The sequence below is a fragment of the Pteropus alecto genome, unplaced genomic scaffold, assembly GCF_000325575.1.
Source record: "Pteropus alecto unplaced genomic scaffold, ASM32557v1 scaffold50, whole genome shotgun sequence".
In the NCBI taxonomy this organism is placed as follows: Eukaryota; Metazoa; Chordata; class Mammalia; order Chiroptera; family Pteropodidae; genus Pteropus; species Pteropus alecto.
The window spans coordinates 3,556,784-3,583,222 of record NW_006431918.1 but is presented as its reverse complement, the minus strand read 5'-3'; the positions used below and the strand labels follow the sequence as shown (position 1 = coordinate 3,583,222).

Here is a 26,439-nt window from a genome sequence, read left to right as displayed (position 1 = left end):
CTTTATTTCATCATGGTTGGAGAAATACTTTGTATAATTTCAAAACTTTTGAATTTAGTGAGGTTTATTTTATGGCCTAACATGTTATCTATCCTGGAGAATGTTCCATGTGCACTTGAGAATGTGTATTCTGCTGTTGTTAAGTGTAGTATTCCCTAGATGTCTGTTATTCTAGTTGCTTTTTAGTGTTGTTCAGGTCTATTTTCTTGCTGATATTCTATACAGTTGTTCTATTCATTATTGAAAGTGGAATACGGAGGTCTCTTACTAGTACTGAAGAACTATTTGTAGAATTGTCCGTTTCTTCCCACAGTTATTTCATGTTTTGCTTTATGTATTATGGAGCTGTTTTGTTACATCTGTATATATTTATAGTAGTTGTATCTTCTTAATGGATTGACTCTTTTATCATTATAAAATGTCCTTATTTGTCTTAAGTAACAATTTTTGTATTAAAGTCTTTTGTCTGATACTAGTGTGACCATTTCAACTCTCTTTTGGTTCCTGTTTTCGTGGTATATATATATATTTATCCTTTTACTTTCAACCTATTTGTGTCTTTGAATCTGATGTATGTCTTTTGTAGACAGCATATGATTGGATCATTCATTTTTATTCATTCTGTTGATTGGATTTTAACTGGAATCTTCAGTTCATTTAAGTTTAATATAAATAACGATGAGGTTGGATTTACTTCTTCCATTTTTCTATTTTCTCTCTATCTTTGTTTTTTTTTGTTCCTTTACTACCTTCTTTTGTGTTAAATAAATACTTAAAAATATTTTTCCCTGGTAACATTTTAAGCCCCCTATTTTTTTAGTGGTTGCTCTGTGGGATTACTGTTAAAATCTTAATTTATAACAATCTAAGGTTAATATCAACTTAATTTCAATAGTATACAAAAACTTTACTCCTATATAGTGCATCTCTCCTTTATCCTTCTGTCTCAAATTACATCTTCATACATTGATGTGCCCATCAATATAGATTTATAATTATTTCTCTATGCTGTTGTCTTTCAAATCAGGTAGGAGAAAAAGTTACAAACAAAAATACATTTATACTGTCTTTAATATTTGCTTTCATAATTACCTTTATTTGTGCTCTTCATTTCTTCATGTGAATCTAAGTTACTGTCCAGTTTCTTTTTGTTTCAGCCTGAAAGAGAAGTTTATTTCAGCCTGAAAGAGAAGTTTCTTGTAAGGCAGATCTGCTGGCACTAAGCTCTGTTTTTGTTTATCTGGGGATATCTTAATGCCTCCTTGATTTTGGAAGGAAAATTTTGCTGATATGGTGGATTTTTTTCTTTTAGTGCTTTGAATATGTCATCCCACTGCCTCTGGCCTCCATGGTTTCCACTGAGCAATCAGCTGTTAATCTTATTGAGGCTGTCTTGTACCTGAGAAGTCACTTCTCTTTGCTACTTTTAAGATTCTCTCTTTTGCTTTAGTTTTCAGTAGTTTTATTATAAACCGCAAACCCAGTGTCATCCTGCCCATGTTTCATCAACCATATTTAAAAGGATAGTGCAGAACACTTTTGTTAGTGCTTTAATTCAACCTTTGTATCTCTGTAACATTTCTCTGATCAGTCAATTTTATGATTTAGTAATACATAGTTTTGTTTTTCATTATCATATTTCATAGTTTTATAAAACTTGAGAATGGATACTTATGTATCCATTGCCATAATTAATTCACCTAATAGATTTGTTGAGCACCTGCATATGGAAAGCTCTATGCAAGACTTTTAGTTTTCTTAGATAAGTGACAGATGGTCCTGCCTGTGAGGATGACACATTTGGTTGGTAGAGGACACATACACAACTAACTACTCTACAATTAGAATGAAGGTATACTGAGTATTCACAGAGTATTTTTGGAACATGGAGGAAGAAGTCACTGATTTTTATATTTGTTAGATAAGCAAACTGAGGATTATATAGATTAAGCAATTTGAGACCTTGAGGTTACATAAATTAGGAAGACAGAGCAAAAGACTAGAACCTACCATTTTGGGTTCTTTCTATGAGACCATGATGATTATAGAGTGTGCTATTCTGTATTTTCAAGCATCAAAGATAAAAACAATTTCTTAAATGAAATGTCATAAAGTGATTTGGCAGAAGTCAATGTTGGTACCAGGATCTGGGTACCGTACCACAGTTTCCTGTTTTCAGATGTTTTAATTGATCTGCAAAGGACAAGTAGATATGTGAAGCACAGACTAGCTAGTTCGCTTCAAAAGATGTGCATGATACAAATAAAATTGGCAGTGTTTATTTATACTTATTAGATTATATTAGTATGAGTTTAGTAAACTCATACAAGTGGCTATGTTGAAACTTGAGGTTTAAATTATTAAAATATACTTAATTTTACTAAGTCCACCCTAAGTATTTTTTTCCTTTTAATTGATACTTATGTTTTGAAAAGAATTCTTTCCCTCCTTCATCTCCAGTAAAAATTTGGATAGGTACAGTTTATATTACAGTTTCCTTAATAATAGGAATTGCTGATCCTTCAGAACTATGTTCTTTCCCCATAGGATAAAACATGATTTATTTGGGCATAGAGTTTTAATTTTAATCTGTATCCCTCCTTTTCTATTCTCCCATGATTCTTTGCAGCAGGGCAAGAGAAAGCAAGTCTTATAAAAAGAAATACAGTATGTGGTGCTTATTAAAGTTACATATATCTCTTCTCACAGGAGAATTTTGATTTACTGCAGGTTGTGCATATGTCGCATATGGACATTTCTAGGGAACAGATTCCTTATCGCTGAGCAGTGAATGGCTTCTAGTACTCCATTATTGCTCCGGGAACATGTTAGTAATGATTATGAAAGGTAGGATACCATGAAATCTGTAAGGTGATTTGGCAGAAGTCGATGCTGTTGGTGCCAGGATTTCGGTACCGTACCACAGTTTCCTGTTTTCAAATGTATTAATTGATCCGCAAAGGACATCTTTTGGAGACAAGAATTCAGACAGACTGGCACAGGCTGGACCTCCGCCAAGACTGCTCGGAAGGTTGCCATACTGGGAGCAAAAGAGTGAGAGAGAGAAAGAGAGAGGGAGAGGGAGAGAGAGAGGCAGAGGGAGAGCTGAGGAAAGAAAAAAAGGCAAGACTTGGCACAGCTCAGTCAAATCAGCTTCTTTTGTCTGCTTTCTCGGCTTGAGCTTCAGGAAAGAAAACCGTCCTGGGGTACAGAAAAACTCAGAACTTTTTGGTTTTCAAACTTAGAAGGCTTTTTAAGTCTCTTGGGCTATTTGAAAGTGTTGTACATACAATGACGTTTAGTTACCAGTATTAAGGGAAATAAAAGCCTTTTTCAAAATGAAGCTTCCACAGTGTCTATGCATTTGGGAAATACTGTACTTGATTTTTTTGCATGTATGATTATACCATGAGAGACAGGATTAATATAGAAGATGGCAAGGCAAATTTCTAATTAGAGAGAATATTAATTTTCTACAAAATAAAGTTTGTTCAACAATACAAACCTGCTTTCAAATCAAATCAGACATCCTTCGGAATGTGTTCAGAACGTAAGTTTTTAGATTTTATTTTATTTTTTTCCCATTTGTAGACATTCACTTTTCAAGGAGCCTTTTTAAGATTTTATGCAACCCAGCCAGGAAGTCAGAGTAAAAGTTGTTTTATCCATGTGTTTAAGAAAACGTTTTCTTAAAGCAACAGCTTTTATTTCTGCTGCTTCATGCTGTCCTAAACTACATCCCCCAGCAATGAGTGACAACAGTGAAGACCAGAAAGGCAAGCTGAAGACACCAGACTTCGCTTGAAGGGCAAACAAGAAATGTGAGCTTGGTCATTATTTTTGTGTGTGTCTTTGCTCTGAACCAGTTTTTGGAGGTGGGTGGGGAGGTGGGTGGGGAGGTGTCTATGTCTAAAAGATGTGTGCGATTAGGGAATTCTCATTGTGAGAAGGAAATGATAAAAGGTAATTTTTATGATGTTGGCAGAAATGGCTGGGAATGATAGACAATAGAAATTCAAATCTTTTGGATAAGAGGTAGTGAGCTGTGTTTGAAATACTTGGAGAAAAATTCCATTATTTTTAGTTGATTAGATTGTATAATTAAACGATTATTATAGCTTGGCTCTCTCAAAATATTTTAAGTAGAAGGAAAATCTAGAAAGTTCATCGATTTTCTTTTCAATACTACCCAGTATTTTACTTACATATATACTTTATATCTAATTTTTTTTTTAACAATAAATACTTCCTATTAGGCCTGGTAATGGTTGGATTATGATAGTTCTGCTCTTAAAAATCAGCATTATTGTAGGAGAGGTTAACTGTAAGGCACGTATTTTTGTGGACCACCCTCATTGTCAGTAAGTATTCTATTTCTAAAGAAGAGAGTTTGAGTTGTAGTAGGTTATGACTTACTGTAATGTTATGTTTATTTTTTATTTTAAAAACTAAAAGAATATAGGAAAATCGTATGTATTCACATAAGTACTAGTCATTTTGGGGCAGTATAAAATATTGCTCCAAGATCTATGCTTTTGTTTTGAGTATGAAATCATGGATTTGTTAATCCTTTCAGCAAAAAAAAATTTTTTTTGTTTGTAGCTTTATATTATTGCGCGCCTTAGATAATCAATTGTTTGAAATGGTTTTTATAGTATTATGACATATCAGCAATTCTGAGAATGGCATTTAATATACAAATGCTATTTAAAATATATGAAATCTAGTAAAGGTGTTTGCATAGTTAAGATTAAGTATTTCCTTCAACTTTTTTACTAATCAACATCTTGGTCTTCCATAAAATGAAATCACTTAATGTTCATGTGGTTTGCCAAAATGACAACCTTTGTTTTATAAGCTTCTTTATACACCACCTCGCTGATACTCCTAAAATGGACGCCAAGACATAAAAGACATGCTGATAGGCACTAGAAAAGGAGATGTTTACATGGCTACAGTCTTCCTTTTTGAACTGATCATAGGATCATTCACGCCTTTGCTAAGAACCAACAATATATGAAACAAAAAGAAAGTTCAATAAAGAAGTTTAAATTAGAGCTACATTTTAATACTGACCGTCTTATTACCGATTTTTATTTACTTTAATTTACTTCTTAAACAAGTTTACTAAATATACAACTTCTTTAGTTTATTTAAGACTATTTGCCCTTAATGTTAAGAGAATTATTTGCTAGCTTATTTCCTAACTTCTTTGCAGCGAATTCAATGAGAGCAAACTTATTATATATCCAGACTATTTTATATCCAATTCTTTTCTAACAATATAATAAAAAATTAAGTGAATTAAAATAAAAAACAAAAGTATAAGAACATACCTTAAGAAATATTAAATTTTTCAACACTGGTAAAGCTACATTTTATAGTGTTTATTAGACTTAAGATTTGATAATAAATATTAGCTGCAATACCCAGTAAAGTTTCTTACCAGTATATTCTTTCTGGCCTACTTGTTACATATCTTAAAGTGAAAAAAGTCCTAAATTAAGATGCTTCTTGTGAACCGGGTGTGACAGACACTCCTTTGTAAAACCTTTTTTTTAAAGGTATGTTTAAGACATTGTGTTGATTGCATTTTCAAATACATTTAGGTTTAACATAATGAATTTTTCTTTAGATTTAGAACTTTTATTTTGCAAACACATTGACATTTAGTTTATTAATTATTTGCATATTAGTGTTAATATTTCAAATCTTATTTTGAAGTGTGGAAATACTTGTGGTTTTAAATGAAATCTGTCTCAGCATATATTCATTGTAGTTTGAATTATAGTATTTTGAAGTAGAATTATTAAGACAGAATGGATTAATATTTAACTGCTACTTGATGCCTACTGTTAAGTTCCATTTAGATGTATATACCTCAACATACAAGCACATAATTCTATAAACTAATGCAAACCTCTCAGGGGGCCTTAATGCAGCATTTTATAATTATTCACTCATTTATTCATTTAAACAAATGTTTATTGAGTACCCACTTAAGTATGCTAATATTTTATTTTGGGTAACAGAGAAGGAAGCCACATACATGGATGGCAAAAGAAATAGATTTAAAATATACGTACAAAAGCGTAGATAGAAAAAAGCATTAATGTAATAAGATTTATTTCATTAGGTTCAAGTATGTTAACTTTTATTGCACAACATACCTATTACAGAGTTTTATAAAAAATCAGGAGATTAATTGTAGCCCATATAGCTGTAAGATTTTGTTTTGCCATTATTTAGGTTGTTGCATCTTATTGGCCAAAAAGCTTCAGTTGTTCAAGCTTCTGACAGATGTGTTAAATAAGCCATTCAAATGGTGTGAGGAAGAAATTACACAGGGAAGATTAAACCACTGCTCACATTTTAGAATTTACATATGTCAAAGTAGATAACCTTGAACCTTCCAAGATGTGGCTGCTACATAAAAAACAACGGTCTGTTTATGAGGGATTTTTTCCCCCTTTTCTTTCCTTTGTTTTCTTTCCTGAGAAAGAGGAAGAAGAGGAGACCAACCTTAGGACTGTAAGCCAGCATGGCCCTTAGAAAGTAAGTTTGCTAGGGGCAGTGTATTTTAAATGGACCAATCGGTTCACTTTCTGTAATCTGTAAAGTTTTGTTTTGTTTAGGTTTTTTTCTTAGCTTTGTTCACTAGCATAAAGATTCATGGCATAATACACCTCTTGACTCTAGATATAAATGAGCATTTAACTTATTTATTCCATGCAGTTGTTCTCTAATATACAAAGAAGGTATAGGTTCAGATTCTGAGGAGGAGGTAAAAGTCAAATGAACCAGGGAGGTGAGTTTGGAAGCTGTTGTGGCCAAGGCCTGTGTCAGGGATGGTGGCTGATGGAATGAAGATGAAACATGTTTCAGTTGTAGGTATGGACTGATGAAGTAATTCAACCAGTATTCCCAGAGGACCTGCTCTGTGCCAGGCACTATGCTGGATGTAGGGGATACTAAGATATAATTTCTTCCCATAAGGAATTTATAGTCTAATTGGGGGTAAGAAGGATAAGAATAACTTATGAGTATATATCTCTTTACAGTTTACCTGTTACCTCTTTAATCCTAGCAACCATGCCTAACACAGGGACTGGTACATAATGGCCACTCAAGTACTTCTTGAAGGAATAAACCAAGTTGTGAACCAGATGATTCTCTTCTTGGGTCTTATTAAGAGAATTTTCCCCCTCATGGTTGAAAGACAAAAACACTGTACTTGCTTTTATCTTGAGTCTGTGTTGCTGGTGTGGGTTTAGTTGGGGTGGAGGGTAGGGCCACCTTCTTTGTGACCAAATTAGAATCCTTCCAGGTAGCCATTGGAGACAATATAAAGACTTGACTGGTCCACAGTGACCTGACCACCCATTCCCTCCCAGGTGGCCCTCCATCGTCTTGATTCTCCCTCTCCTAGTTTCCCCAGAGGATCCCAAAGACTTTACACTTGTTAGGCCTTGGTGGTGTAGCCTAAGCATGGAGCAGACCAACTGATTATCTAACAAGTGTAAAGTCTTTCTTATGAGCATGGGAAGAAGGCTAAAGGGATTGAGAGAGAGAGGAAGAGGAAGAAAGAAAGGGAGAGAGGAAGAGAGAGATGTGAGGGAAAATTGTGGAGAGCTGAGGATACTGCTCAATAGCCGGCTTCAGTCCTATCAATAACTTTGCTAAGAGAGTGAGGGTGAAAGTGGGGTCTTGGGGTTAGGCTGGAATTTCAGAAGCAGCCAGCATCAAGAGTGTGATAAGCATTATGAAGGGCAGCTGAGGCCAGTTCATGTCGAACAGCATCATTCTAGGTTTTTCTCCAGGGTTTGGGAACCAGGAGAGGGAGGGACCGAGTCAAGACCATTGTGTATAATTGTATACTGAGGAGGTATAGGGGCTGAAATTCAGTCCCTGTTTTCTTGCCCAAGCCCTGTGCCTTCGTCTGCTAGAGGAAGGCACATGGGCACCAATGGTGGCCCTAGAGAGAGTAAGTATAGGGTGAATCCAGGCTTGGAATTGAAATAGTAGGAATAGAAGAAGGTCAGAGGGTGTGGGGTGGGGAGGAAGGGCAGCATTCCAGTATGTAATGGTGGGGTCCAGGTGGGATTAAGAGATGTTACTGGAAGAGTTCCAGAGAACACAGTGAAACAGGGAGGGATGAGTGTATAGAAATATTGGGAGAGTGAAAGAAAAGATTCAGAAAATACTGAAGTTAGGAGTTTGTTTTCAGATTTAACAGATTGTGTATAATAGCACCAATTGCAAGGCATGACTTAGTTTGGTCATTGGTTGTATTGTCATTTTATTTCTCTAAAAGCAAGTATAGAAAAGGAAAATAGTTACCTGTTTGTGTTCTGTATTCCACATGTTATAAGAATTAAAATTTTCTCTTGTTTCATAGTTAAGAATCTCTTGGTGCTATATAATTAGAATACGCCTAATATGTGGATCTTGGGATTTTATGGAAAATATTTAGGTATTACAGTTTAGACTTTGAAGAGCCAGTACCTGTGTAGTGATGCCATTCTTTTCCTCTCCCGTATCAATGCCATTTGTCTCTCTTTTTCCATTAGCTTCTGTAAGTTATTTTCTCTTATTTGAAAATTGAATCAAATTATCCTCAGAAACTCAGGAGGGCTTTATTCTAGTGTCTTTGAAAGAAATTGTCCTTAATTATCATGGGGTAGAGAGAATGGGATTCAGAGTCTTATCAACCTCAGTTTGAATTTTGACTGCATTTATAACTTGTTGAACTTTGGTCAAAAAACATAACCCTAGTGTTCTCATCTGTAAAACAGGCATCATGCTGTCTTCCTCAAAGGTTCTTGGGTGGCAAAATAAGGAAATATATGCAAAGCTCTTAGCATAGAGCCTGGTACATAGTAAGTACTCAATAAATGGTAGATGTCGTTATTTTTTAATTAAAACTTTTAAAAAGTATGGTAAAAACACATAACTTAAAAGTTACCATCTTAACCATTTTTTAAGTATACAGTTCAATGGCATTAAGTATATTAATACTGTGATGTCATCACCACCATCCATCCACAGCAGTCTTTTTATCTTGTAAAACTGAAACTCTCTACCCATTAAACAACTTCTCATTCACTCCACCCTTAGTCCCTGGAAACCACATTCATTCTATATTCTGTCTCTATGAATTTGACTACTCTATGTCCCTCATATAAGTAGAATCACATCCTCAAGTTTCATTGATGATGTAGCATGCATCAGAATTTCCTTCCTTTTTAAGGCTGAATAATATTGCATTGCATAGATATACCACATTTTGTTTACCTCTTCATCTGTCCATGGACACTTGCATTGTTTCCGCCTTTTGGCTGTTGTAAATAATGCTGCTTTGAGCATGGGGCTACAAATATCTGCATGAGTCCTTGCTTTCAGTTCTTTTAGGCATACACCCAGAAGTGGAACTGCTGGATCAATACGTCGTATTAGTACTCATGGCGTGTTTCATTTTTGAAAAACTTGTAAGCTGAAACGACATAAGTCGAATTTCACTTTTCTTCATAGATAGTGGTATGATAAATAGGAATTTATAGACTTGACTAAGAGCTCATAATGTCCAGCTTTTTGTGGAAATAACCCAACACCATATTTGTCATCTCTAATTTAGTTTATATAATATAGTTTTGCATGGTGTGTTAATAAGGGCAGTAATCAAATCACTTATAAAATAGTATTTATATATTATCATGGAATATAATAGTCATTTTTCATTTTTAACACAAAGTGGTTTCTTAGCATGCTTACCATTTCTGGTTTAGAGAACTTCTTTTAGCCATTCTTTTAAGGTAGGTCTGCTGGCCACAAGCCTCTTATTTTTCATTCATCTGAGAGTATCTTGATTTACCCTTTTTCCTGAAGGATATCTTTGCTGGATATAGAATTCTGAGCTGACTATTCTTTTTATTTCTGCATTTGAAAAATGTTATGCCACTTCCTTCTGCTTCTGTGGTTTCTGATGAGAAACCTGCTGTCATTCCAACTGTTTTTCCCTTCAAAATCTTTCTCTTTGTCTTTAGTTTTCAAAGAGTTTGATTATGATGTGTCTTAGCATGGATTTCTTTGAGTTTATCCTGGAGTACACTCAGCTTCTTGTATATGTAGGTTTATATCTTTTGCCATATTTGTGAAGTTTTCAGCCCTAATTTCTTTAAGTACATTTTTAGGCCCACCCTCTTTCTCTTTTCTTTTTAGGATTTGGATGACACGAACAATAGATCTTTCGTATAGGCCTACAGGTTCTTGACATTGATCATTTTTTTTTAAATCTATTTTTTCTTTATTGTTCAGATTGGGTGATTTCTGTCGTTCCTATCTTTGAGGTTGCTGATTTTTTTTCCTCTGTCATCTTCATTCCAGTTAGTGAGTTTTAATTTCAGCTGTTATATTTTACCTGCTATTTTTTTTTTTTTTTTGCTAAGGCTTTCTATTTTTTTCATTTGTTTCATGTGTATTCATAATTGCTTGTTGAAATATTTTTATGGTGGCTGCTTTAAAATCCTTGTCAGATAATTTCAACATCTGTGTCATCTTGATGTTGGCATTAGTTGATTGTCTTGTTATTCATATTGAGATTTTCCTTGTTCTTGGTGTGACAAGTGATTTTGATTATATCCTGGACATTTTGGGTATTATGTTATGAGACTCTGGATTTTATTTAATTCTGCTTTAACAGACCTCCTCTGACATCATTCCAGCAGGGGAAAAGGGACGCTGCCTTATTACTGCGAGGTGGGGCTGGAGGTCCAGGCTGCTCATTGGCTTTTATTTGCAGCCTGCGGTGGGAGGGGTGCCTTGTTACTGCTGGGTGGGCAGTGAGGTTCCGGTTCCTTTTAGAGAATACTGTTATTTTTGTGGTTAGTTTTGTAATTGGTGAAATAACCTGACTAGTTCCTGAGATGTGTATTTCTTAGCTTATATTGTTTGGTGTTACTTGTGTTTAATAACTTACAAAATGATAGTCAAATTCTCAAATTAGGGACCGAGCCCTCTTTAATCACCAGCTTCCCTAAGATTAATATGTGTTTACCATTAGCATATTGAAGAAAGATTTTAAGGGAAGAAACAGGATTATAGTTTCTACTTTATTAACTTTGAAAATTTATTTTTAAAAGGAGAGCAAAGCCTAACTGTACTAGGTTTCCATTTTTCCCATTAATAACATGCTAGGTTTTATGAGACTTTTGTAACTTATTTTTAGAAGAGACAGTATATTAGAAATAGTCAGAGGAAATGCATTTGACTGGAGACTTTAAAAATTTGAGTCATAAAGTATTTTATTTCATTTGTTAATTCAGACCTGTGGTGTTAGGTCAGTAACACACAGATCTCAAAGATGATGTGTATGTCTTTAGAATAATAGATTTTCAGGGTACTTAGTGGTCATCTAAGGTATAGTAATGACAGCATTGGACCTCAGTACTGGATCACTAACTAACTGGGTGATCTTGGGAAATTCTCATAATGTCTAAAGGTTGACTTTTCCTATCAGAAAACTGGGTGTCACCATACCTAAGTCCAAGGTTACTTCAGTCATGTGACTATGATGACTAAAGATGATGCGCCTAATTCTGTATGATTTTTTGGCTCTGTGTGCCAATAGACTATGGGTTATACACATATATTTTTTAAATGCTTTAAAAAGTTTTAATTATGAAAAACTTTCAAACATATAGCAAAGTACTGAATCAAACAGAATGAATACTCATTTACTCATAATCCAGAATTAACAAATGCCATATTTATTCCCTTCAGATTTTTTTTTAAAGAAAAGAAAACATTAAGGATTTAGCCTGGCCCTAGTCTCTTATCCCTGAAATTGGTGTGTAACATTTCCATGTCCATTTTTGTACTATTACTACACATATATGTAGCTATAAACAATATAACTATTGTTTTACATAATTAAAAATCTATGTAAAATGATTCTATATTGTTGCTATCCTTTTGCAAATGAGGTTAGATATTTCTGAGATTTATCCATGCTGCTACTTTAGGTCTAATGCTATAGACTATTTCATTTTAGTTTATCTATTCCTCTGCTGATGGATATTTAGTTTTGTGCCTTGAACTAACCATGCTATAATGGCCAAGTTGCATGTCTTCTACACATACAGTGTGATCTCTAGGGAAATTACCTAGAAATGGAGATGAGTTGCCAAATATGTCAACTTTATTCAATAATGCCAAATTATTCTTCAAAGCATCTGTACCAGTTAACATTCCTCCACTAGGGCATCAAAGTTCTCATATCTCTACATCTTCTTTATCTTCACCAATACTTGATAGTATTAGACTTTGAAAATTTTGTCAGTCTAATTGACAGGAAATATTTTGCTGTTATTTTTATTTACATACTAGATTACTTAATAAGATCGAGCATCTTTTTATATTGACATTTTGGATTTCATTTTCTGTACATTATCTATTCATAACCTTTGCACATTTTTGTTTTGACTTGCTTTAATATTAATTTGTATTATATTTTATATACTAATGCTTTATTATATGCATTGAAAATATCTTCTCAACTTTTGGTTTATTTTTTTTTATTTTCCTTGTAGCAACTTTTGAAATAAACTATGGTATATGTTCGAAAAATTGGAATGCTTTTATTTTTCATTTTCAAAGATGATTTTAGTGATAATACTTAGAATCCATGCTTATGGATGTGGAAGAGAGGGCTAATGGAACTAATGTTTCTTTGAATGCACCAGAATTTTTTCCCCTTTATTAATATGTAGGGCATAAAGTTTCTTATTTTCCATATGGACTTTCGGTCAACTGAAATCTTTGTCAGATTCCTATTTCCTGAGCACCAATTACTGAATTAATGACTACTATGAAGTTTTGTTTTATTATTTGCAGGACCTCATCCAGCACACCGATAACATGGGCACATTCCCATTGTGTGAATAGTGTTACCAAATAGGAATTCTTGGGCCCTTAAAAAGAATGTTCTGTTGATCTGATTACAGTGATTTCTATACAGTGAATAATCTCAGTGCAATAAGCACTTTCTCCTTTTCCTAACCAGCCTTCTTGCTAACAAAATAACTTAATTGAGAAATTCAGACTGTTGGGGCAAGTGGAATTGAGTTGTGGCTGAGGCTCCTTGTGTATCTTTTGTTGTGCAATCAAGTAGCACTTATTCACCAACTTTCCTCAGCTGTCCCGCCTAAACAAAACCCACCTAATCTCCCAAATCACTTTGCAGAACAAAAGAACACACAAAACATACGGAGACCAGGAAGACTGGTGGCAGATGCTGGATGTTGTACATTGAGCCCCTCTCTCCTTTTCCTGCTCTGCTTTAATAATTATACATCTATTTTAAAATCTGTGTGAGAAAATATGCCCTCTTCATTATACCCATAGGAAACTGAATTACTCAGGCCATTTGGCACCACTGCATGTCAGATAATAGTTTGCTGTAACCAAGAGTAAAGTTTTAGGTAGAAATTCATAACCAGTGGAAGACTGGACTTGCAAATCCAAACTTATAGGGCAGGCCTCCTGGTCTGGATTTTGCAGACTTACTTTTCTTAAAGGTAGTGGCTCTGTGCTTCGTTCAATGCATCTTCGTCTTATTATGCTTGTTTGCGACTTAGTGCAGTGAATGAATCCCAGCAGCACAGAAGGAAACCAGTTAAATGTCCTCTCATTGGCTCAGCTTTATAATTCTTCCTTCTTCCACGTATACAGTTCTTCTCTGGAATCGGCATTTGGCAACAGTCATCATCTCTGTAGCACTCTTCCACTGTTTAAAGTTTTGTGGAAAGCTTTAATAAAGAATATATGAAAATAATGACTATCATTCATTTAATTACAAACTCTTCTCTATGCTATCTAAGTTACTGTAACTCTGTGACATACACACACAGAGATACTTTTCAGGTGAGAAAATTGAGGCTCAGGCAAAGTGCCTGGCCTAGTTTGTGACAACACTAGGGCTAAAATCAAGTCTTTTGCCTCCAAATCCCTTGTTCGTTCCATTATTTGGCATTCGTTCACTCTGTGATGGGGTCACTAGGAGAAAAGCAAGTCGGTACCATTATAGTATCCCCCTGTATACACTACCTAGGACTGTGTACTTAGGTAAATCCTCTGCCTTCCATTCACTCAGTCATTCATTCAAGCAGTCAATCCATCATTCTTTTACTATCTGAATGTCTATTAGAGCTATGTGATGAGGATACAGTGATGAACAAAATATAAACACACTCTACCTTTGTGGAGCTTGAGTGTTGGTTGTGGTGAAGTAAGACCGATTAAATCCAGTCAAGTGTAATGATGAGTATGACAGGAGAGGAAGAGAGTCCTGGTTTAAAAAGCCTCCTTTCCCTCTTCAACAGAGAGGGAGAGTAAAAATTCATGCATTTAGAGAATATGTACTTTTTGGAATGTGAGACTCTTCTGATTTTTTTTTAAAAAACTATAACACCAAGTATAGAGCCATAATATAAACAAAGACTCTAGAATTTAAAATCTTAGAGGTCATTTAGTTTGCCTCCTTGTAGGCAAACGAATAGGGATCTCCTTTCTTACCTTTTTGAGAAGCAGATCCTAGAATCTCTGGGCAGCAATTTCCCATGCTAAACGGCACCGAGCAAAGAGGTGCATAATGAATTATTCCGTGTGTCTCTGACTCAGAACATTTTCCACACTTAATCTTCCACTGGGATTCCTTTGAATGCTTTGGAATAACAGATCAGTGGAGATGGGCTTTGTTTGGCTATTTCTGGATGTAAGTGTTGGGAAAAGAAAAAGAAAAAGAAAATCACAAAAAATCCAACATGCAGTTTAAATAAAGAAAAATGAGTTTTACTTCCAAGAGAGCTTTTGCCATTTTCTTAATGCTTATTCTCCTTCAGAGAGCTCATTATTGAACAGAGCGTGACAGTAGTTTACTGTGGCGAATGTGTCTTGTCTGGGCCAGGGGATGAATTAGAGCACTGATAAAGGCCAGAGGAGCAGGCAGAACTGTACCTAAATGACCCCCAGATAGTTGCCAAGCTATTCTAGTTTTTTAAAAAGACCCCCAGAGAGCATCCCTAATCGCCTCTAGTTTCCCTTTTCAGTGTTTAATAACTTTTGCTGTCAGGAAATTCTTCCTCATATTTAACCCAGTTTTCCCTTGCCACAGTTCAGTCTCATTTCTCTTGTTGTCCTTGGTGGCGACAGAATAGCAGGTCATTATCTTCTTGACAATATCTTTAATGTTTCTTGAAGGGCATCAGAAAGTTTTCCCTAAGCCTACTTTCCTCCCCACCTCCCCACCCCAGTGAAGTAAACATACTCTTTTTCGCCCTCCCCACCTCCTTCTCAAGGTTCTATTTGGAAATATAGTCTCTGACATGTTGCTCTTAAGTATCTGATCCAAATATTCACATTAGGCCTGTCTTGAGATATCCATTGGTTTCATTTTTACTCAGATCTTTTTGTCACTTCCCTTGCTATTGGTTCATTCAACTTGACTGCTGTTGGCTGCACTCCCTCTAGGCATGAGGTGCCACTCTAGAGGCTGAATGGGACGTGAGGAGGAGTTTCTTCTGTCTTTGACTTACACCTTGAAGGAGGGACCTGAATGCCTCTGCCATTCATGGTCCTTCTGATAGTGTATGGATTGGGCCTGCTGGCTTCTCTCTTTCATAAACATCTGATTCAGATTTCCATTTTGGTACATTTAAGATTTCCATTGACCTTAACCTTGAAAGATTGGCACATCAGTAAAGTTGGCATTATCATGTTATCAGTGCTCTTGTTACTATTTATGTCATTTTATAAATGCCACAAGGGAAATTGGAACATATATCCTTTGTCACATAAGTGATGGGCGAACTTGTCTTTTTCCCATCAGATGTCTATATGATCCTCACAGGGGGTGTGATTGATGTTTGCATCTCCCCAGCACTCATCAGAAATGCCTGGCACGTTTTAAACAGACTTAATGACTGCTAGTTGTCAAATGAGTTGTTGGGAAATTTTCTTCATTCTGTTTTTTTTTTTTTTTTTTTTTGATTTCTGTCTCCTCACTCTTTCACCTGAACATAAAAGCAGCTCAGAGCTTTTGCCTGGCTGCCAGGATGGGCAGCTCTCCTACCTCGCCTGCCAAGCTTTTAGCAGATGAAATAAAAATCTATTTATAACTGGTCTCTGATGGATTCCCTCCCTACCTGTGGTAGTGCTCCATCAGCAGGTGTACTGAACAGATGGAGAAGGGTTTTAATTTTTTCAGTTCAATTAGACCAACTCTCCAGGTTCAGACTAGTACATTCCCTTTCTCACTTAGTTTCTTCCTCTTGGCATTAAAATTGTTGAGCATGGCAAAACACAAATTAAGACCAGGAGATAAAATGCATAGAGTTCCTGCCTTTAAAATGAATATTTTGGCAGAGGAACCACATTTGACATTAAACGATATATCAATTTTAACCCCTTTCTCCCTAGCACTTCATTTTAATGTTATTTAAATTCATATTTCGAGTACTAAAATGCTAAAGTGTATAAATGCTTTTTTAAAATGAACTTTTAGCATTTGTATTTACACATTTTAAAACTATATCATACTGTTTTTGAAAAAACAGTTGGTCTTTGGTAATAATTCAGTGTATATTATGAAGAATTTTAATGAAGAGCTGAAGTCATTAATTTCATGAAGCTCATTTGATATCTTTTTTCATTGATACTTGAATTGTCAAGGATAATTATTAAATGGTTGCAGTCTGAACATGACCTTGCCTAGCTCTGGGTTTTACCATTACTAGCCAAAGATAGGGCACCACAGTTTCTGACTTCAACATATATACCGGTTCATTCTATTCATCATGTTTGCTCTTTAGTAGACTGTATTATCTCTTGTTCCCAAGATCTTAGATTTCAGTTAGTCCCTGGCTCTCAGATGCAAGGCCAAACCTGATTGCCTCATTGAGAAATTCATTCCTTCCACAGACGTTTACTGAGCTCCTGCTCAGTGTTGTGACAGTGCCTTTAATGAGGCCCATATCTAGGCCCCACTTTGTTCCCTCTAGCGCCGTCAAAAATTATTTAGTTAATATCTATTTGAAACCAGCAAAATTTGGCCTATTTTGTTGTGCTTTTTGTTCAGAAGCTAAGAGAAGCAGTCCCCTCTCCCCGCCCCTGTTTTATTTTACTCAATTCTTAATTATTTCTGGATGATTTTTTCAAAGATGTGAATTATTCAGATTTGTGGCTTGCCCTGTAGCCTGTCTCCCATTTTATTGCCCACTAAGACTTATATTGGGGTGTCTGGAGCAAAAGAGGTTTGAATACGTCAGTCTCGCTGCTGGCTAGAAGTCGGATGAACAGTTTAGTTAGCAGCAATATAAAGAGAGCCACCACTTGTTACTCATGTCATTGTCTGATGCGTGCATTTGAAAATTCTCTTTAAATGTTTCTGCGCATTTTAAAATGGACTCTCATATTTGGATAATAACAAATATTATCTAGGAAAATCACTTCTCTGATTCTTCATCTCTTTTGCAGAATCTGTGTCAAGTGACAGTTTTGGTTTTTATAATAGAGAGCCTGCTTTTTCATAGGCTGGCTGACCCATGCTATCTTTGGTAAGTTATTCTATTGAGCTGTGATGCTGTGATCTTTCTTCCTATTACTTTTATCTGCTGATCCTCCTTTTACCTTTTGAGGTCATATAGAACAAAATCTAATTCGACATGTGGCAGCCTTTCACATATTTGAAAAATGTGCCTTCCGTATTCAACCACGTATATGTGACATGAATTAGCTACATGGCTTTCCTCTAAGCTGCTCCAGTTTAGCTACCTCTTTATTATGGAGTGGCATGCAGAGAAGAGTGCAACATTTTATCTAGGTGCACTCTGACAAGCGGCAAGAAAGCCGGACCATTACTGTCCTGGTTAGAGGCCTACCAAGTCTGACAACTTCCTGTTTGCTCCATTAGACTGAAGAGAATATCATATGTTCCCAGTGAGTCAACAGGGGTTTCCTCTATCCAGGGACAGGTGGAATTTTTCTGAGCTGTGATGGATTCACTTTGACCATCTGGATCTGGCTTTCGCCATTCCTTGGTACCCAGTACATGGCCGTGTGGTTGTGGTGCATGAACGGATGGCAAACAGTGTCAAATGGGGTGCTGAATGACAAATACGAGGCCATCTGGAATGCTTACGTGGCCTATGAACATAAATCATTCCACCTTCCCACGGCTCCTTCTCTCATTGCAATGCTACACCGCTGTATGTTTTTCTCTCACAGGACCACTTAATCTTGTCTCCTTTTAAATACTTTGTAAAAAGCCCAAACAAGAGAATTCTAGGTGCTCTGTATAAAATAGACCCCAGGTTAACTCCACTTGTGATTTCTCCATCTCTTCTGTTGCAAGTGGAATCATCATAGGGAGGGGCTATCAGATTTTTTTTTTTTTAAACATAGCATTAACACATTATACCTTATTTTCTAGGGGAAGGGAATATGATTAGGGTTGGAAGTATCTTAATGTGGGGATGTTTAATCTCTCTAGAAGAACCTGGCATGTGGTAGGCACTCAATATATGTTTGTTGAATGAATGAATGAATGAATGAGGCGGAAGCTTTTCTACATTGTGACCACTATCGTTTCAAAAGCTATCATGCCACAAGAGTGGCAGAGGTTTCTCAACCGGAGCCTCATAATGGGTCCTTACCTACCTACTACACTTGGGTGGCTGTAGTATAAGGGTCTCTCAAATCTCTGTTACTATGTCAAATCTCAAAGCTGCTGAGATTAATATTTCTCTCTCTCTCTTTCAAATCGTTGCTTCATATAGATTCAACCCTACTTAACTTACTTCAAACAATAGTCATTCAACAGGTATTTTTTTGAGTATTTACCATGTTCCTGGTGCTATGCTGAGAGCTGAGGCTATAGTGGAGAGTAAATCATTCAAATTTCTGTCCTCAATGTAGTGGGTGAACAGATCAAGTGTGTGTGTGTGTGTGTGTGTGTGTGTGTGTGTGTGTGTACTATATCCCTACAAATTGTAAAGGACAACTGCAGGGTGATATGAGAACATATTATTGAGCTATTATTATGAGCCAGGCATTTTGCTAAGTACTAGGATTAGATATAGCAAGAGCGTTAAGAAGGAAGACAAATTTAATTAGACACAGTCTATCATCAGGGAATTCAAACTAGCTGCAGAGAAATAGCAACAATTATGACACGATATGAGAAGTATTATGAGCAAAGGGTTGGAGGTGGGAGTGACCAATTCTCTTCTGTAATTACATTGACATTTGGCTTGGATCTTAAATGATGAGTAGAATTGCATCAAATTTAGAAACCGGAAGGAAACATTCCAGGCAGGGGAAAAGCATAAGCAAAGACACAGAAACAAAACTACATGGGATATCTTGGGCCTGACAAAGTTCTAGACGATAAAATGAGAAAGAGATGTTGCAGTTTGTATGAGACTTTGCTGTAAAAAGTTAGGATCCTTGCCGGAGGCGACCTCAGATGCAGAGGACATAACAACGAGAATACTCTGTAAAACTTTATAATGAAAAAATCTTAGTTAAATGTATGATTTTCTAAGAAAATAGAAATTAGCAAATTTACCTTTAAAATAGGTAGAAAAACATAAGTAGATCAAGAATAAAGAAATTGAGAAAGCTGTCTAGTGTCATTGGAATCCCGTGGTTTTAAAAGCAGAGTATCTGAACGGAGCATGCATAGGTTATTTAAGATCATCAAGAACATAGAGAAAGAAGGAAGGTGTCCTGTTCCTGTCATGAGACTGGTATGACCTGAACAGGACAGTCAAAATAAAAGCCCCAATAAAATAGAAGCAGCTTTTAAAGAGAACTTTTCTTCTCTTTTAGTTATTGGTGGATTGACCTTCTTTTGACCATTTTTAGCTTAAAGTCTGTTTTGTTTGTATAAGTGTAGCTACTCCTTCTTTCTGTTGATTACCATTGGCTTGATGTATCTTTTTGTACTGTCGAATTGTATACCTGAAACTTACTGGATTTCGTTAATCAATGTCACCATAATAAAAATAAAGTAAAAACATAAATGAAAAAGAAACTGAAAAAAAAAAATTTTTTGCATCCTGTCACTGTCAGTGTGTGTGTCCTTAAAGCTAAAGTGAATCTTTTGTAGGCAGCATATCATTGGATCTTGTCTTTTGTTGTTATTTTTTAAATCCATTCCGCCATTCTATGTCTTTTGATTGGATAATTTAATCCATTTACATTTTAAGTAATTATTGTTTGGTAAAGACTTAGTATTGCCATTTTATTAACTGTTTTCTGAGTGTTTTGTGGATCCTGTCTTCCTTGCTTCCTCTCTTTCTGTGTCCCTTTGTGTCTCGATGACTTCTCGTGGTATGCTTTGGCTCCTTTACTGTATTCTTTTGTATCTCTACTGCAGGTTTTTCCTTTGTGATTATCATGTGGCTCACATAAAATACCTTAGGACATCCTATTTTAAGTTGATAGCAACTTAACTTTGATAGCATACAGAAACATTATACTTTTACTTCTGCCCCTTCACATTTTAGGTTATTGATGTTACAACTTACATATTTTATATTATGTATCCAATAGCAAGTTAACAGTTATTTTTTAATATGTCTGTTTTTAACTTTTAAACTAGAGCTGTAAGTGAATTATGTACCAACATAACAATATTAGGAAATCTGACTTTGACTGTATGTTTACCATTATCAATGAATTTTACCAATGCATATGTTTTTACGATGTCGATTAGCATGTTTTGTTTCTACTTAAAGAATGCCATTTAGCATTTCTTGTAAAGCAGGTCTGGTGGTGATGAACTCTCTCAGCCTTTCTTTGTTTGGGAAAGTATCTCCTTTATTTCTGAAGGACAGCTTTGCCAGTTATAGTTAGAGCCACTGCCGGACCCAGTGCTGCCAAAATAGTAGCCTTCCTGTTAGCTGTCATGGACCATAGCTTAAAGCCGTGTGTCAAAGAAGGAAGGAATCATACTAATAGTAAAACTTAAGTTAGATTATAGTATTAATGTACCAAATAACAGTTCATTAATTTTACATATTGAGTAAAAATATATTTATTTGACAAGAAGTTATTGATCACTTACTGTATGCTGAGTACTGTGCTAGGCTCTAGGGTACAGAGATCAAAGATGTAGTCCCTACCCTTAAAGTACCTACAGGTTGTTGAGGGCAAGAGGTTAGATAAGTAAATAGATAACTTTGATACAGTGTGATAACATGCCATTGTGATAAGCCTAGAATGCCATAGGAATCTAGAGCAAGTTTGTCTAAGGTGGAATTAGGCATCATAAAGTTTAAAAACGATTAAGTTCTATTTAGGCTGCATATAAGGTAGAGGCTTGGATATTGCCAAAATAGTTGGTTTACCTCATGGCATACTATGAGGAATGCTGAAACTGAATACTTGCACAATAACTTTGGCTGAATAATGCCTGAAATTCTACCTTGGACAATTATTTCTTTGCCTTATGCTGTCCAGCAGTCTTCTTTTAGAACACAGATTCCTCTGTAGGACTTCATGAGCCATTCTAACTAGACATTCTTACTTTTTTGAGGGATTGCTTTCTCGACTTGGTTTCCAAGAGAAGAGGATGGGACGTGGGAGAGGTTGGGCCCAGAGAGAGCACTGGAAATTTAAGGAGAAAATTGCCAAGAAAGAGAGGAGAGAGACCCTTGAAGAGGCACCAAAGATGGTGTGGAAAATCCCTAGCTTTCGCTTGGGTCGGGTCTGCCCAACGCTCATTCCCAGCACTCTGCATGGCTACAGTGTGCATGCACGGGGAAGTGTGGGTTGTTCTTTCCTGTGTAAGTGTGAACTCATGGCTTTCTCACTGGGAGTGGAGAAAGAAACTAGCTTTCTGTAAATTAAGTTTCTATACTCTGGGTATTAGCATGAGTCTTAGTTGTGGGGATCATGTCTTTTATTAATCCAATAAAGTGTCTTATATATTTGGATAGTCAGAAATTTGATGGTGCTGTTGTGAATAAAATCGATACATGTACTTGCCCAGTTACCTCAAGATAAAGCAAATACGTTTCAGGCTTTTTGATGATAGCTGTGAATGTTACTTGCTAGTATTAAAATATTTTAATTTTCAATAACTTCGACTCTCTTTGCTTTGATGAACCAGTTAGAAATGTCAGAGAAAACCTAAACTTCTCTTATTTTCAGTCATGAATGAATCTCTGATTGCTGTGATAAAGAGAAATCCTGGGTTGCTACTTCCTTGCTTGAATTAACACAAATGTAACATTCCATCTTGATCAGAAGATACCAAAGTTTGAACATAAACAAAGCCAGACGAAGCACTTCATCGCTCTGAGGAGGTGTTTAGTTTTCATCAGTTGGTAAGGATACAGACACTAAATCAAAGGTGTTTACCAGATTTTAGTGAAAGCTTGTGGTTATTTTATTTTCTCTGGGTTTTAACTATTCCGTTGTGCTAATGTTGGCTGGCACACCTTGAGCATTACGTGTAGTTTTCTTATTTCCTCACTTCTGCACTGGGTAATGTTTTTACTTCATTGCTGTATAGCCTTGGCAGGTGTAATGAGTCACTGGTGTACATCCTTGAGTATAGGAAAGACTTTATAATAATGGCTCTTGTATTCATTTATTCACCGAACATCAACCGAGCATTAGCTATGTGCAGTGAACTATAGGAAATGCTAAGGGAAAACAAAAATATGTAAATTATGGTTCCAACTATGTGTAAAGGCCCCTGGATGACATAAATAATCATAGAAGACATATCTTTACTTCAACTGATATGTAATCTCACTGAGGAAAAACTATAGGCCCAATCATCTTTAATCTTTTCAGAGACCTTTCTTTAGTGGCTCTCTTTCTTCCCAGCTATAAAGTCCATACTCTTCAGCCGAGTACTCGAAGTTCTTTACAACCTAACTGCAAGCCGCCTTGATAGCCTCGTCTCCTCCCGCTTTTTCCCGTATCTTACGCTTGATCGTTTTGCCCTTGCCCCCAGATTCCGTGCTTTTTCCTGTCTCTGTGCCTTCGCACCTTCTGTCTTCTTTGCTTAGACTTTCCTTCCCTGTTTCCACTGGATGGTAAACTTTTATACACTCTTTAAAACCAACTCTTTTGTTACCTCTTTTGTGAAACTCTTATTTAATATCCCTTCTCTCCGCCCCGCCACCCCGATGGCAGAGTTGGTCTCATCCTAGAATATCTGGAATGTAGGATCACTTTGGGTAGAAGTCGGTGGTGCCTAGAATATCAGAAGCAACAATCTTCACCTTTCCTGGCTCGTCCCAGGCTGGTTTGGCCCCCTGCAGGAGGGTCTCAGTATTCATGACGACGGGGTCTAGCGACCCTTGCCTTCTAGCTCTCGTACATCTGTGCAGGCTCTTGTTCCGCTTCCTTATGGTTCATAGCTTGTGTCTACACAGATACTCTCTAAGAGCATTATAGTGAATTATAGCTTTCAACTCCATAGAGATCCATTATCTTGGATATTATTTCGAGTATGTTTTAATATTGCTATATAATTTGTCCATAAAACGCATGTCTTCATAATAAAATGTGAATGGGTGTCTGTTGAAGGAAAAAGATTTTTGATGAACAAGATGATGACAGGACACCGTAAGAGCCTGTTATTTAAATCCTCATTGGGTCACATTCCTTAGCATCAAGACAAGGTAATAATGAAGGCCATTTGGTTAATGTGCTTTTCACTGCAACCTCAGAGAACTGGTGATTAAGTCCTACACTTGGGAGTGGTTTGCAGTGGGCTGAATGATTGAAGTGCGGAGTTACTCTAGCATGGAAAAGCAATCATGGTAAGGTATCTCTATATGTATTTGGTTCTCTGATAATCACTAGGGTTACTGAGATGATTAATATACAGCCTTGCCTTTTAGGAGAGAAAAACATTTAAAGAAATACATATCAAAGAAAAGGGTGTTGAGTGCTCCAATAGAGGCATGTGCTTGATTATTGGAAAGTACCAGGTTGTCAGTGAGGAGCAGCCTTAGCGTAGGAAAGGAGATGGTGCTGAGGGGAAGTCTTCCCAGAATTTGGGCCTTTAGTAGAATACTGAGAACAGTGAAGTCCTGGAATTATCTCTCTGCTAAGTAGAGTCAAGGTTCTGGCAGAAATATACTCAAGAGAGAGAATTGGAGAAAGTTGAATGAAGGCACAGTTGACAAAGGTATGGGTAAGATTAAAAGAAACCAGCCACAGCTTTACCACTCCTAGACCCAAGGGGGCCAGAGGAGGAAGCAGGTATGAGAGTAGAACGCGGGCTGCAGGAGAGGATCACACTTGAGGAATTGTGCCTTTCAGTGGAGGAACACAATGCTGCCAAACTACGGCCCTGCAGGGAAGGACCGTCAGGGGAATACATTCCCAGCCAGTCTCTCTGCCGTCTAGTCTCCCACCAGTGCCTCTCATTGGCCGAAACCACCTAGAAGCCAAAGAGCAAGGGAGCCCCTTGATGCATAGTCCATACAGGAAACAAACAGGATAGAGAGTAGTTCTGGAAGAGCAAACAATATCCAGCAGAGGAACTTACTAGGTACAAGGTGAAGGTAATATTCAGCAACATTAACAGCTCTGCTAAGGTTGGAAACCATGAATTTGTAATTTTATCATATAAGAAGGATGCGGATTTTTATTGGGTGATCAAGGAGAACTTTCTCTGTTAATTGGAAGAGCTGCCACACTGTCTTAAGACTTGTAATCTGCTCATTGGTGTCTATTTTCTGACACTGGCACCATGCAATGTATATAAAGGGTTAGTGACACGAAGGGTTAAAGACCTACCTCTCATGTGTGTCTCAGTCACACAAAAGGCATCTAAAACTGTCTGGATTTTTATGTTTTAGCCAGTATTACTCCAGTTTAGTTCAATGCAGTTCAATTCAGTTCAAAACATTTGCTGAACATCTATAATTTCCTTACAAATGTGCTAGATATGCTTGGAACACCAAAATGAGAAGGCATAGAACCTTTCTTCAGGAAGTTAGAATATAATGAGAAAGGTAATTATGTCAGTGATTTGTATAATTAAAGTAAAGCATGATAAATATAAAATGGGACAGTAGAAGCTTTCTTGACTGATTTCTACCTAACAGACCCACTATATTAATTGATAAACCTTATTCTCTTTCAAATCATTGTGGTCGATGTGCTTGCTACTCTGAATGCTTTTAGCTAGTAGGCTATGCCTTTGTATACCTGTGCACTTCTGTAATTTGTATGCTTTACCAAGAGTCTGTTGTGTTTGTTCCCAAACCTTTTTATGTCAGTTGTGCTTGTTACTAAGTTTACACAATTTAATTATATATTAGGCAAACCAGTGGAATACATGTGTAAAAAAAGCTTTCGTTTGCCTTAAAATTAAGTGACACATTTTGGAAAAACTTAATAAAGACCAGTCACTTAAAAAATGCCATTGAAATAGTTATGGGCAAGACAGCCTCTCATTCCTTCAACCTGGCAGTGAAGATGATATTGACACAGATTTGTTGATAGTGGGCAAGATTAAGACAGTACCTTCTTGGTGGTTTCTAGATTTTTCTGTGAGGTAGGAGTGGGCAGTGAAATGAGGGGTGGGGGCTTGAGGAGGTAAAAGAAGGTTTGAAGTAGATGATGAGGAGATGGGAGAGGAAGCTCCTTGGAGGCATATGGAAGGACTTCTTGGTGGTGTAGATGGTTGGCCTGAGGCTGGATACCATGACTTTGTTGTGGCACCAACTTAAATGACTGCGTACATTCCTCTAGCAGTGCTTAGTAGGCTGGTGTAGAAGTAGGAAAATAGGTGCTTGTAGTGATGGATTGGGATTTTGTGGGCAGGTGTGGCAGAAGTTTAAAGGGAAAAGGAAGTGGGAGGTTGGAGCAAAGAGTGATTTAAGCCTCTCATTTGGAATTCTTGTAATTCACTAATGATGAACACAAAGGGACAGAGGAAAGACACCCACTATATGTTCTCTAGGCCAGTGGTTCTCAATCTTTTTGGCACCAGGGACCGGTGCACCTATGAGAATCTAATGCTCGATGATCTGAGGTGGAGCTGAGGTGATGATGCTGGCTGGAGAGCGGCTGCAAACACAGATGAAGCTTTGCTCCCTCACCCACCCACCAATCACCTCCTGTTGAAGCCCAGTTCCTAATAGGCCACAGACAGATACTGGTCAGTGGCCTGGGGTTTGGAGATCCCTGCCCTAGGCCTTTTAGAAAACATGAAGGTGTTTCTTTGTCAACAGACATCTAACCTGCAAGAAATGTGATATCGTAGACCTCAAGGGAATGGGTGCTGTTCCAAAAGGAATGGCCCACAAATGTTACCGTGGCACAAGTAGAAAAGTCCACAGTATACCCAGCATGCTGTTGATGTTGGTGTAAACAAACAAGTTAAGGGCAAGGTTATTGCCAAGA

At 36.7% G+C, this 26,439-nt stretch overlaps 1 protein-coding gene across 2 annotated transcripts in view; it reads left to right on the top strand.

Moving 5' to 3' along the window:
* The window catches only part of MSRA (methionine sulfoxide reductase A), a 327,699-nt gene that overhangs the window by 30,926 nt on the left and 270,334 nt on the right, over nucleotides 1-26,439 (top strand). The window lies entirely within an intron of this gene.